Source organism: Chrysochloris asiatica, unplaced genomic scaffold (genome assembly GCF_000296735.1).
Source record: "Chrysochloris asiatica unplaced genomic scaffold, ChrAsi1.0 scaffold00128, whole genome shotgun sequence".
Classification (NCBI taxonomy): Eukaryota; Metazoa; Chordata; class Mammalia; order Afrosoricida; family Chrysochloridae; genus Chrysochloris; species Chrysochloris asiatica.
In genome coordinates, this window is record NW_006408646.1 from 7098743 (window position 1) to 7111786 (window position 13044).

Genomic DNA, 13044 nt, shown 5'->3' on the forward strand with positions numbered 1-13044 from the left:
CTTGAATTTTTTCTTCAGTTCCCCCAGCTTGAGAAATGCTGAGCATGTTCTTCCTTTTTGGTTTTCTGATTCCAGATCTTTGCACATTTGGTTGTAATATTTGGCTTTATCTTCACAAGCTGATCTTTGAAAATTTCTGTTCAGCTCTTGTACCTCCTCATTTCTTCATTTGTTTTAGCATCTCTACACTGGAGAGCAAGTTTCAGTGTCTGTAATGCAATTGTAGAGGCTAGCAAGTCCCAAATCTGTAGTTCAGAGATAAGTCTGAAGGATTCTCCTAAACCACGTAGCCCTTGGAGCTGAGGGACCCATATCTGCAGGCCAGGCAGCAAGCTGTTGATGCACAAGGATGTAGATCAGATGATAGTTCACAAGTCTTACAAAATGGAGATTAGACGTGATGAGCCAGGTGCAAGATACAGAGCAAAAGTGGTAGTGGTTGTGTGCCACCAAGTCAGTTCCCACTTAGCGACCCTGTATGGGGTTTCCAAGGCTATAAATCTTTACAGGAACATAAAAGCTCATCTTTCTCCCCTGAGTGGTTGAGAGATTCAAACTGCTGACCGGTGGTTAGCAGTCCAGCTCATAATCCATGAGCAAGAGAGATCAATACATATATTTTGTTGTTGTTAGGTGCCATCAGTCGGTACCTCTCCATAGTGACCTTATGCACAGCAGAACGAAAAACTGCCCGATCCTAGGCCAACCTCACTATTTTTGCCAAGCTTTAACCCACTGATGCTGCCACTTTGCCAATTTATCTCGCTGGGGGTCTTCCTCTTTTTCTCTGATCCTCCACCTTACCAAACATGATGTCCAATGTCCAACTATTTAGTCACTGAAATCCTTATGACTGGCAGAGAAAATACATATATACAGTATACCGATTCAACAATGTCCACATGCCCAGTTCAGCGGTAATGACTACATTCTTCAAGTTGTACAAACATTCTTGCTATCCTTTTCCAAAAATACTACCATTAAAATAAACTCACTGCCACCTAAATTTCTCATCTAAGCTTTGGAGTTGCTATTGTCAGTTTGATCCCACACAGATAATTCCTTTAAAGAGCATAGTGTTCCAAGCGTTCTTTAATAATCAAGTTAAACTATTGTTTGCATTAAAGATGACTTCAGTGGGATGATTGAAGTTTGAGGTTTAAAAGTTTCCTTAGGCAAATACTTTCAGGGGTCATCCAACCTCAGTGGCTCCAGAAAGTTGGGATTCTATGAGAATTTGAAACTCTGTTTCATGTTTATCCCTTTTTGAATCAGGATTCTTCTGTAGAATCTTTGATCAAAACATTTAGTGATGGTAGCTAGGCATTATCCAGTTCTTTTGGTCTCATGGCAAAGGAGGTAGTTGTTCATGTTGAGTGCAGTAAAGTCAGCTCCAACTCCTAGTGACCCTAGTAGAGTGTTTCCAAGGAGCAACTGGTGATTTTAACCCAGTGACCTTATTGTTCAACCTTGCAGTTGTGGAGAGATACACATTTTTTTTATTACAATCTTCAAAAATAATTAAATCTAACCCTTAGAGAGGTGTGCTATATAAATATACCACCTTACTGCTAAGCATCCTGGTGTGGTTAGTGCGCCAGACTGCAAAGCCGTTTGAACTGCAAAGTTGGTGGTTCAAGCTCACCAGCTGCTCCTTGGAAACCCTATACAGGGTCGCAATGGGTCAGAATTGACTCAACGGCACTTAATAACAACAACTGCTAAGCATGCCTCAGTGTTCCCACCTTCAACTTTCTACAGGGCAGGAGGGATCTGCTGCTCTGACATCCTGGGAACTTCCCTTCCCCACTGTTTCCTGAGGTTATTGGATCTCTTCTCTTTCTATTTTGTGTCTCTCTCACTCCCTCCATGCTAGCCTCTCAGAGCCCAAAGCCAAGCTATCTCATATGTCAGGACCACATAGAATCCTTTCAGTACGTGTGCCAGGCACTGGAGTGACTCACAGTAAATATTTCTTTGGGGGATGGGCTGACTATGGAAGAAACCATATTTTGGGAAGGCTCTGTGCCAGGAGTGTGCCTGGAGCCAGGTGGGTTCAGAAGGTCCACTTTACACACACACCCTCCCCCAAGTTGTTGTGGAAGGAGGAAGGGCTGCGGGTAAAAACTGTTTGATCAGCCTGTCTTCTGGAAGTTCAGACCCACAGATGTTGCCTTGATTGTCTATTACAATGAGCAAATGCCAGAATGCAGTGACGCAGGGCATTGGAGAGAGAAAAACCACTGGACTGATTATCTTGGCTTTATCTGCCACATCTGTTCTAGCTCAGCATCTCTGCTTTGCATCTTTAAAGAGATGGATAGAGAGTTATAGAACTGTAAGGCTGGAGAGGGCCTGAGACAAGGCCTCCCACCTCTCCTCTTCCATAGGTATGGGGCCTGTCATCCTGAGTGGCTATGACATCCAAGGTCACACAGGATCGTTAGGGTCCTGCTGGGACTGGACCTGAGGCCCTCCCAGATCCGCTCCTTTCCCAGTTTTCTAAGCTGCTTCCTGGTTCACGCCACGTCATTTCAATACCATCTTCATTAAGCCATGTCCCTGCTTCTCCCCACCCCACAAGAAAAGGAAAGGGAGATCCTATCCAGAATGAGACAGATGTTTTTTCCCATCTCCTGTTACCAGGCTCCCCCAGGAGTATGTCATCACACTTACATGGCATCACGCAGAGTGCCATCTGCCCTCCTGTTGTTAATCTGAAAACCAGAGATCAGCTGGGGAATCCTGGCCACCATGAGGGCTTTGGTATCGGAGGAGATGGACTCTTCCCCCTGTGGCCCTCACTGTCCTGGGCCGGGACAAAGGTGAGAGCAGAGACCAGGTGTCTCCAAAGCATCTCAACCCATTTTCTGAGTCTCTCTGTTGGGACTGAGCCCACAGTAAATGCTTTTAGGAAGCCAACCAGTTGCTAGCAAGTCAATTCTGACTCATGTAGAACTGTGCTCCATAGAGTTTTTGTGGCTGATTTTTTTCAATAGCAGATCACCCGGTCTTTCATCTGAGGCACCTCTGGGAGCGCTCAACATTTTCAGTTAGCAGCTGAGCACGTTGACTGTCTGCACCACCCAGGGCCTCTAGAAAGTACAGAATGTTTCCATATGTCCCTGCCCCTGCATTCAATTTCTCCTATTAGCATATTACATTTAGTATAATTGATGAGCTGGTATTGGTCTATTATATTAAAATCCATAGTTTACATTGAGGTTTATTCTTTGTGTGGTACAGTTCTATAGATTTTAACAAATGTTTGTTTAATCTCATGTGTCCACCATCACAGTTTCACTTGGTCCCTCCCCACCTCACCCTCTTTTTTTTTTCCTTCCCTTTCACCCAAGTTAATATGTGTCTGCCCTCTAGTTAGTAATGTATCCTCTTCCTCTCGCCTACTAGCCCTGATATATATCAAAGAATGTTTCTTTTAATATGAAAACCTTTTCTTGACTCTTTAGAATGATGGTCTTATACAATATTTGCCCTTTTGTGAATGATTAGCTGTCCCCCTTTATATCAGTATCCTGTCCTCCTTTTTGTTTTAAAGATGTAGAAATGGAGGTTCCGAGAAGTTAAGTCACCTGTCCACGGGTGTCAAAGTCAGAATTCGGACCCAGGTCTGACTTCACCACACCATCTACAGGCCTCTGCATGTGGCCTTATTAGAGTCCTGTCTTTGTGGGCCCACCTTCCCTTCTAATAGAAGAGGACCAGGGGTGAGTGGGAGCGGGTGTACAAGACGCCCCTCAGCATCATTTGATTATGAGTTGAACGACATACTTGACAATACCCAAAGGGAAGGGCTTAGAGTTGGCTGCAGAAAGTGGTCCCAAGGCAGGGGCAGGGAGTGTGATCTTCGTGGTGGGGAAGCAGTGGGAAAGGGCGGAGCTGAGGACAGCAGTTGCTCTCAAATCCCGCAGGGCTGGCAGGCTCCAGGTCAAGGATTGGTTTTGGGTGGAAGGTGGAAGGGCCAAGCGTGACTGGGACGATTAGTCAGTCAGCAGCGGAGTTTATGAAAGAAGGGATTGTCCGGGCCTCCTTACTCACCGGCGGCGGATTGAGTTGGTCCCAGGGTCTGGTGAGCAGCGGATATCAGAAGGGTGCCGGGAATCAGCACAGCTCGCTGCCCAGGTTGAAAGCGGGGCAAGGGGGCCAAGCGCGGGGGGCCCTGCCGGCCTCGACGACATGTGAGTCACAACCCTTGGCTCCATGGCTGAGTCTCTTCATTGTGCACCCCGCCGAGGCTGCCCTGGCTACGGGTCAGTGGCCGGGCGCCCTGACAAGCCAGGCCTGACCCTGTTCTCCGCTGAGAAGACACAGGGCTGATTCACTCGGCGCCCGCCAACCTGTGTGAGAGTCGATTCTCGATTAAGACCGGGGCTATCCATCCACGCATGCGTGCACACGCTCATTCATTCATTCATTCATTCATTCATCGCCGTCTTTTCCTTGTTATCTTAAACTTGATTTTTTTTTCCTGTTTGCAAACGTAATCCAAACAAAATATAAAAATAAAAGAAAATTGGTGAATGTCCTCATAGTAATTTCCCCTCCCCCCCCCCATAATAATGGGGGGAAAAGTATTAGTAATCGTTTGGACTAGTTCTTTTTGAACCTTTTTTAGCGGTGTATGAGGTGGGTGTGTGTAACAGAAGTCTCGACCCTCCTCCCTGTCTCTGTTTGAAGGGCTACTCAACCCTGCTCCCAAAAGGGTGTGGGAGGCAACAAGGAGGCCACATGGCAATCACTACAGTCTGGTGATGGCTTAGCAGTGCCGGCTCTGCGCTCAGCCCTTCCTACGCTTGAACTCACTCAATCCTTAAATCAGCCCTATGCAGAGCCCCTTCCCAGGTCTCCTATCCTATCCAGACTTTGGCCACCACCGCTGTGAAAAGACAAAGATGTTAACTGGGAGGAGGAACCCCGTTAGTCATGCCCAGCCACAACAATCCTTACAATCCTACTCCTCATAATCTTTCCTTCATGTTTCGTAACAAACGACTCAGAGGTGCTGAGACTGGAGGAAGATGGCAGCTCCCATCATGGAAGAAGGCAGAGAAGGAATGCCTGTTGATGGTCTACCTTTGGGTTGATCTGTTTGCCTCACAACAACATGATTAATCATTTACAGGGCACTTGCCCACCTTGTAGGCAGGGCTTCCACTGCCTACAATGCATTCCAGATTGACCCCCTGCTGAGACTTTGCATTTCTACCTACTTATGCTGAATCAGAAGGAGCTCTGGTAGCATAGTGGCTGTGAACTGCAAGGTTAGCAGTTTGAAACTACCAGCTGTTCCACAGGAGAAAGATGAGGCTTTCTGCTCCCATAAGATTTACAGCCTCGGAAACCCTGTACAGGGTCACTATGGGTTGGAACTGACTCCACAGCACATAACAACAACAACAACATGCTGAATCAGAAGCTACATTTTAAGAAGACCCCCAGGTGGTCCTTATATATCCCCAGGTGATTCTTATGTATCTCACCCTCAGGAAAAAAGGGTGTGTGTGTGTGTGTGTGTGTGTGTGTGTGTGTGTGTGTGTGTTGTGTTGTGTTGTGTGTGTGTGTGTGTGTGTGTGTGTGTTGTGTTGTGTTGTGTTGTGTTGTGTTGTGTTTTTTAACAGAAAGATACCCAGAAGTGGAAAGGGAGGACAGTCAGCTCACCCTCAGGAAAAAAGGCGTGTGTGTGTGCGTGTGCGTGTGCGTGTTTAACAGAAAGTTACCCAGAAGTGGAAAGGGAGGACAGTCAGCTACCCTCCCCACTGTGGTCACTCTGTTTGGAGGGCATTGTCAATCTGCATCACCCAGGCATCTTGTTGAAATTTAGATTCTGATTCAATATATGTATCTGGGTGGAAATGCAAATTCTCAGCAGGGAGCAGAACCAGAATGAACTGGTAGGAAGCCCTGCTTGCAGGATCTCTGATGACACAGTGGATAAGCGCTCACTGGGTCACTAACTGAAAGACCTTGTGGTTTGAACTCACCAGCCACTCCAAGAGAGAAAGATGTGGCAGCCTGCTTCCGTAAAGATTGTTGTTAAGTGCCATTGAGTCGGGTCCGACCCATAGCGACCCTGTACAGGGTTTCCAAGGGTGTAAATCTTTATGGGAGTAGAAAGCCTCATCTTTCTCCCGCGGAGCAGCTGGTAGTTTCAAACCGCTGACCTTAAGGTTCGCAGTCCGATTGGTAACCACTACGCTACCAGAGCTCATTACAGCCTTGGAAACCCTAGGGGCACTTCTACTCTGAACTGACTCAGTGACAACGGATATGGTTTTGGTTTTACACGCCTTGCTGCAATCCCCTAATGTCTGGCTTCTCCCTAGACTGTAAATACCTGGAAGACAGGACTTCTGTTGTCTTAGTTTCTGTTTGGTCCATCCAAGCCCTGGAAACAGTAGGTGCTTGATAAATATTTATAGAGAGAATAGTTGTCCTTCATTTCTCTATTTGATCTTCCCCATACCACTCTGAGGTAGCAAATTAGGACATATAATTGTTGTCTGGGTTAGTCATCAGATTAACAGGTGAGATGGAGTGATTGCTCCGGGTCACACAGCCGTGGTTGTTTGAATCCTTTCCTGGTTCTCTCCAACTCAATCCAGATCTTGGCCACCAGCACTGTGAAAGGACAAAGATGTTAACTGGGAGGAGGAACCCGTTAGGCATGATCAGAAACAGCAGTCATTGCCACTTAACTCATTGTAATCTCTCACTCATGTAATTCTTCATCAACAGCACCAATGAAACAGGTGCTGCCATCCGTTTTACACAGATAATAGATGCAGAGAGGCTAAGTAACTTTCCCGACGTCCCACAACTGAGAAGCAGCAGACTCTGTCAGAGCCCATATGCCAGAGGTCATTCTAATTCCAGGACAAGTTAGCCCTTTGGGACAATTAGCATTCTCAACTGGGGCCAGAGAGATTGGGTGGGCAGGTAAGGTGAGATTTGTGAGGACCGAGAGATTGGGTGGGCAGGTAAGGTGAGATTTGTGAGGACCGGAACAAAATAAAATGTCATTCATTTATTTGCTCATTTCATCTGTCAGTAAGACCCACCTGTGTGCTCTGCCCAGTGTCTAGTTCTAAGGACATAGCCATAAGCAGGCCAGTCCCTCCCTGATGGAGCCTTTGGCCTGACAGGAGAGCAGCCCTTAGTGCCATGATTGTAATGTTAATTATTTGGTTAGAGCCAAGATGAATGCACAAGAAGGCTGCCCTGCAGGGCCAACACTATGCAGAAAATTGGAGCGTGGGAAGAAGCCTAGTAAGCAGAGGTGGGAGCAGGGAGGCCACTGCCTGGCAGGAGCTGAACTCTGACTAGGGTGGAAAGACAGCCAGTGGGGCTGGGCCAGGCAAACAGGAGGAAAGGAGCAGGCGTAGGGGTTTGGGGACATGAGCCAACAGCAGGCTGGCCAGGACTGCGTCCGCCCATACAGAATTAAAGCAGTTATTATTTTTACTTTCACTATTCTCCTTAAAGAGCACATGGGCAAGAGAAGTTTTAAATTCTCCTAACCCCCCAGATGGCTGGGCTTCAGTAGTCTGCATTGTGTCACTGCTTGCACTTGACAAAAATGCCCTTTGTCTTGTTTGGCATTTACAAGCACCTGGAGGGAAGGAAGGCTAGCAGGTGTCAGGCCCCTGTATAGCAGTGGCAAACCAGGTAGGAGGAGGTGGCACACTGTCCTGGGGCCACAGGGCTGGTCTACAATTAGGACATATGGTTGTTGCTGGTGTTAATTATCAGGGCCACACTTCACAGTTGCCTTTTCTCCTCTGTAACCAGTTGCTAAGGAGCTCTGGTGGTACAATAGTTAAGTCCCCATCTGCTAACCAAAAGGTCGACCATTCAAACCCAGCAGCCACTACATAGGAGAAAGATGCGGTTGTCTGCTTCCATAAAGATTACATTCTTGGAAACCCTATGGAATTCTGCTCTGTCATATAGGGTCATTATGAGTCAGAAGACTGCGACACTGGAAGCACTCACTTGTCAACACCAAGAAATTAGGAAGAAAGCTCCTTGGCCAATTGACTGGAAACGACCCATATCCAGGCCCATTCCAGTGAAAGGTGACCCAATGAATAGCTGAAATTGTCAAATATATTACTAATATGACACACAAATTATGCTGAAAAATAATTTAAGAACAATTGCAATGGTACATCTACATGGAAATGCAAGGAATTCTAGCTGGATTCAGAAGAGGATGTGTAAAGAGGAATGTTCTTGCTGATGTCAGATAGATCATGGCTGAAAGCAGAGATATGTTTACCTGTTTTTATTGACTATGGCTGTGCATGTCATAACAAATTATGGGTAACATTGGTGCCTTAGGTTGAGTTCCCTAGAGAAGCAAAACCAGAGAGACTTAGAAAGAAAGATTTTATCTCAAGGAAATGGCTCACATAATTTTAGAGACTTGCTAGTTCCAGTTCTGTGGTTCAGATGTCAGGCTGGTGGCTTCTCCTGACTCACATCGATGCAGGAGCTGGCAAACTCAAGATTGGCAGGTTAGATAGCAACAACTAACTCAAGTCCAAAGAACCATAGGTCAGATGATGATGAGCCAAGTACAGGATCCAGATCCAGCAAAAAGCAGGATAGCTTTGTCAGAAAATCCATCTATTTTGGAGGCAATATATATGGATTTCTACTAAAGATTTACAGCCTCAAAAGCCTTATACAGGGTCGCTATGAGTTGGAACCGACTCCCACGGCACATACCACCACCACCACCTTGATTGGCTGCCCATAGCAGATATCATGGAGATGATTACTCATCTTAGAGCTCATCATGGGGGATGGCTACATCAAAACTGCCAAACCACTAGAATCATGGTTCAGCCAAGTTGACACATAACCTTAACTCTCATAATTGCTAAGAATGGGGATTCCCTAACTCTTAATTGTGCTTATTTGAAACCTGTACATAGACCAAGAGGCAGTCATTCTAACAGAACAAGAAGATAGTACATTGTCTAAAATCAGGAAAGATGTTCATCAGGTTTGTATCCTTTCATCATACTTATTCAATCTGTATACTGAGCACATAATCCAGGAAACTGGATTATATGAAGAGGAACATGGTATCAGGATTGGAGAAAGACACATTAACAACCTGTGATATGCAAATCACACAACCTTGTTTGCTGAAAGCAAAGAGAACTTAAAGCACTTGATGATCAAAGGCTATATGGATTACATCTAAACATAAAGAAAACAAAAATCCTCATAATTGAACCAATGAGCAGTATCGTGATAAATTGAGAAAATACTGAAGCTGCCAGGGATTTCATTTTACTTGGATCCACATCTGTGGATCAAAAATGCAAACACGTTGCATTGGGCAAATGTGCTGCAAAAGACTTCTTTAAAGAATTAAAGAGCAAAGATGTCACCTTGAAGAATAAGGTGTACCTGACTCAAGCCATGGTATTTTCAATCATCACCTATGCATGTGAAAGCTGAACTGAAGAAGAAATGATACATTTAAGTTATGATATTGGTAAAGAATATTGATTCAATATCTTATAGGCGGTCAGATGAATGAACAAATATGTCTTAGAGGTACAACCATAATGCTCCTTCAGATATGTTATCAGGAGGGGCCAGTACTTTCGTGCTTGGTAGACAGTTAGCAAAGAAAGACGAAGACCTTCCATTAGATGGACTGACACAATGACTTCAATAATGAGCTCAAGCATAGAGCCTATTGTAAGGATGGCATAGGATGGGGCAGTACTTCATTCCTTTGTGCATAGGGTTGCTATGAGTCAGAACCAACTTGACAGCATGTAACAACAACAATAAGGAGCTCTGGTAGCGTAGTGGTTACGAATTGGGCTGTGAACCTTAAGGTCAGCGGTTCGAAACTACCAGCCGCTCCGCAGGAGAAAGATGAGGCTTTCTACTCCCGTAAGGATTTACACCCTCGGAAACCCTGTACAGGGTCGCTATGGGTCGGAACCGACTCGATGGCACTTAACAACAACAACAACAATAATAGAATCAATTCAACAGCAATGGGTTTGGATTTTTTTAGGAATTCCTTCTCAGGCATTTCCAAAGCCTGCCCATCTTCCAGTATGGAGTGTAGGTCTACTTTCAGCTCATTTGCCTCAGTCACTTTATCTCGTTTCTGGACATGTGCAGATATGGTCATCTGCTTCTGTTTTTTTGGGCATCTTCAGGGGTTATCTGTGGACTTAATACTTAGATAGGTATGTATTTTAGTATTTTTTATGCTTTCTGAATGCCTCCAGGTAGATGTGATCAGGAAATGGGCTTCCCTTTTCACTCTTCTTCCTGAGAAGTTTCAAGATACCACTGTTGGTCGTTTAGGATTTAATGTTCGGTCTATTTCCTCTTTTGTCTGCTTGTCCCATTCCACAATCCCTGTTCAGGCCTTTTTGCTAGTTGGAAACAGTTCAGGGTCAGCTGTGGCTGTTCGGTTTTAATTGGAAACTATCTCTTTAAATTTCGAGGAGATCTGTGTGCATGCATAGTAGAACCCTCCGAGGGTGGGGCTGTGGTGCCCACTAGCTCAGGCACCCCTATAGTCACCAGAATGGAGGTACGCAGACAGCAAGGGACCAATGAACAGATATCAAAAGAAAAGAATGTCCACACCTTTATCTCAGCAGTTCTGCCAGGCATTTGTGGCCGCTCCGATCCTTCCCCTGCTTGGTCTCACCCAAGATGTCAGCTCCTGGAGCAGCCGAGCGTCCGGGACTAGAAAGCAATAGATTTCTTGCTTCTGCCACAAATTCCCCTAGCTGTAAGCCTTACAACCTTATAAATATTCCTTTATATGTGGTTCAGAGTTCTGGGACCATCCCCTGAGCCTGCTTGGTTGCGTATTCTGTGTTGTTGTTGGCGGAGCTCCTTTACTGAATTTACACCTGATCCACCATCTTGTTTGTTCTCTGGGTTTGGATTTTTTAAACCAGTTGCTGTGGAGTAGACTCCAACTCATGGAAACCCCATATGTGTCCAAATAGAACTGCACTCCATAAGGTTTTTGTTTTTTAGACTAAACACCTTTAATACATGTGTTGGATGTGAGGGAGGAAGGAGGCTTTATTTGTCTTTCTGGGCCTTGATTTTCCTCAGCTAGAACTCCAGCTTCTTGCCCTCTAGAACATAGCCATCTGCTCAGCCATACTGGCCTGGTCTTGAAGCTTGCCCTGCTGGAACTGCTCCTCCAAAAGACTGCTGATTTTTGCATTCTTTTTCCTTTCATCATATTTTTTCTGAATTTTCTTTGATCGCTTTTTGTTTAATATCTCTTCCTTTTCAGGAGTCAATTTCGTTCCCTTCTTGCAGCCCAGAGGCAGTGCATAGTGGGACTCGTACCACTACTGGTATGGTGTGCTGTCAACGAGCATGTTGCCGTTCTTCACTAGGGTCTTGGTGAGGAACAGCTCATTATTGGATACATTGTACACAATATCGATGATCCTTGTTTTCCGAGTACAACACTCAGAGCCCCAGGAGAAGTTCCCCACATCTAGCCTCAGGGCCAGATAGTTCTTGTTGCCTCCTCTAACACGTACTGTGTGTATGCGGCGGGGGCCGGTCAGGCGTCCCAGCTCATACTCCCGCTTCTTGTGGTAGGGCTTTCTCTTGCTCCTGGTCTTGAGGCACTTGTGACAGTTGTCCCAGGAGATGCCCATTGCTCAGCACTGGCTGGAAAGAGCTCCATAAGGTTTTAAGTGGTTGAATTTTCAGAAGTACATCACAAGGTCTTTTTCCCAAGGTGCCTTAGGGAGGATTTGAATCTCCAACCTGTGGTTAACAACTGAACTCATGAATCTTTTCACCACCCAAGGACTTTTTTCTTTTCTGTAAGATGTGTATTTTAAGTCCCTGGATGTGGAAAGAAGTTTGTGCTTGACAGAAGCAAAAGGTTGGAGGTTCAAATCCACCCAACAGTACAGCAGAAAAAAAAAAAAAAAAAGAAAGCCTGATGGATCTACTTTCATCACAGCTATTAAGAACCCTATAGAGTACCAGTCTAGTCTGAAACACAAAGGATCACCTTGAGTAGAAATTGATTTGACCACATTGGGTTTTAGTCTCTGGCTTGCTGTGGGTGGAGAGTGGGGATGTTACACGACATAATCAGGTTAGATCTTAAAGCTGAGAAGGTAAAGGCTCAAGGTCAGTGGTCAGCACAGAGCAGCTGCCACTGTCATCATCTGAACCATACTCACCATTCATGAACTCATTTTTTCTGCCATTGGCTTCTCCCTGAGCACCAAATCAGGTGCTCGGAGGACAGAGGTGTCAAATATAGATGAGTCCCTTGTTGTTGAGGAATTTACAGTGTAGCAGGAGAGTAGTTAATGAGCAAGGCAGCTTCCAAAGTGCCAAGGAATGACAAGAGTCTAGGACAGGACTGTCAGGAAGCCCTCAGGAGATGTTATTTGAGCCATATTTTGGAAGCAGCCGTCTTTAGGTGCTGTCGAATTGGTTTCAACTCATAACAACCCCGTATAGGGTTTCCAAGGAATGGGTTTGAACCACCGACCTTTTGGTTAGCAGTGCAGTGCTTATCCTACAGCACCACACTAGAATTCCTTGGAAGCAGGTAGAACCTTTGAAATGTCAAGGTTGAATGAGAGACGATCCCAAATGGCTTACAGTGGATGTTCCCCAGGGACTAAAGCTGGAAAGTCAGTGAGGGTTAAAGAAATATAGCTCCATGTCCAATGCTGAGGGGGAGCCACAGGGGCCCCTCATGGCTTATACCTTCTTAAGTGTAAGAAAAAAACACCCCAAAACACTATCTAAATGAGAAAACATACAGGCTATATAATTCAGTGGGTGTTCACTACAATGGAATGACTTCTTCCTTCAATAGCATTTATTTGGAATTATTTTCAAATTATATAAGTGAACTAGGAACAATGTAGAAAAGGAAAAATATGCACACACACTATGGGGTGGTGGTGGTTATGTGCTGTGGAGTCAGTTCTGACTCGTATCGACCCTCTTTAGAGTTTCTGAAGCTGT

The 13044-nt window shown here is 45.3% G+C and overlaps 1 pseudogene; it reads right to left on the reverse strand.

The window, feature by feature from the left end:
- Positions 1 to 11106: 11106 nt before the first annotated feature.
- On the reverse strand, positions 11107 to 11702 carry LOC102831384 (annotated as a pseudogene).
- Between the last annotated feature and the right edge of the window lie 1342 nt (positions 11703 to 13044).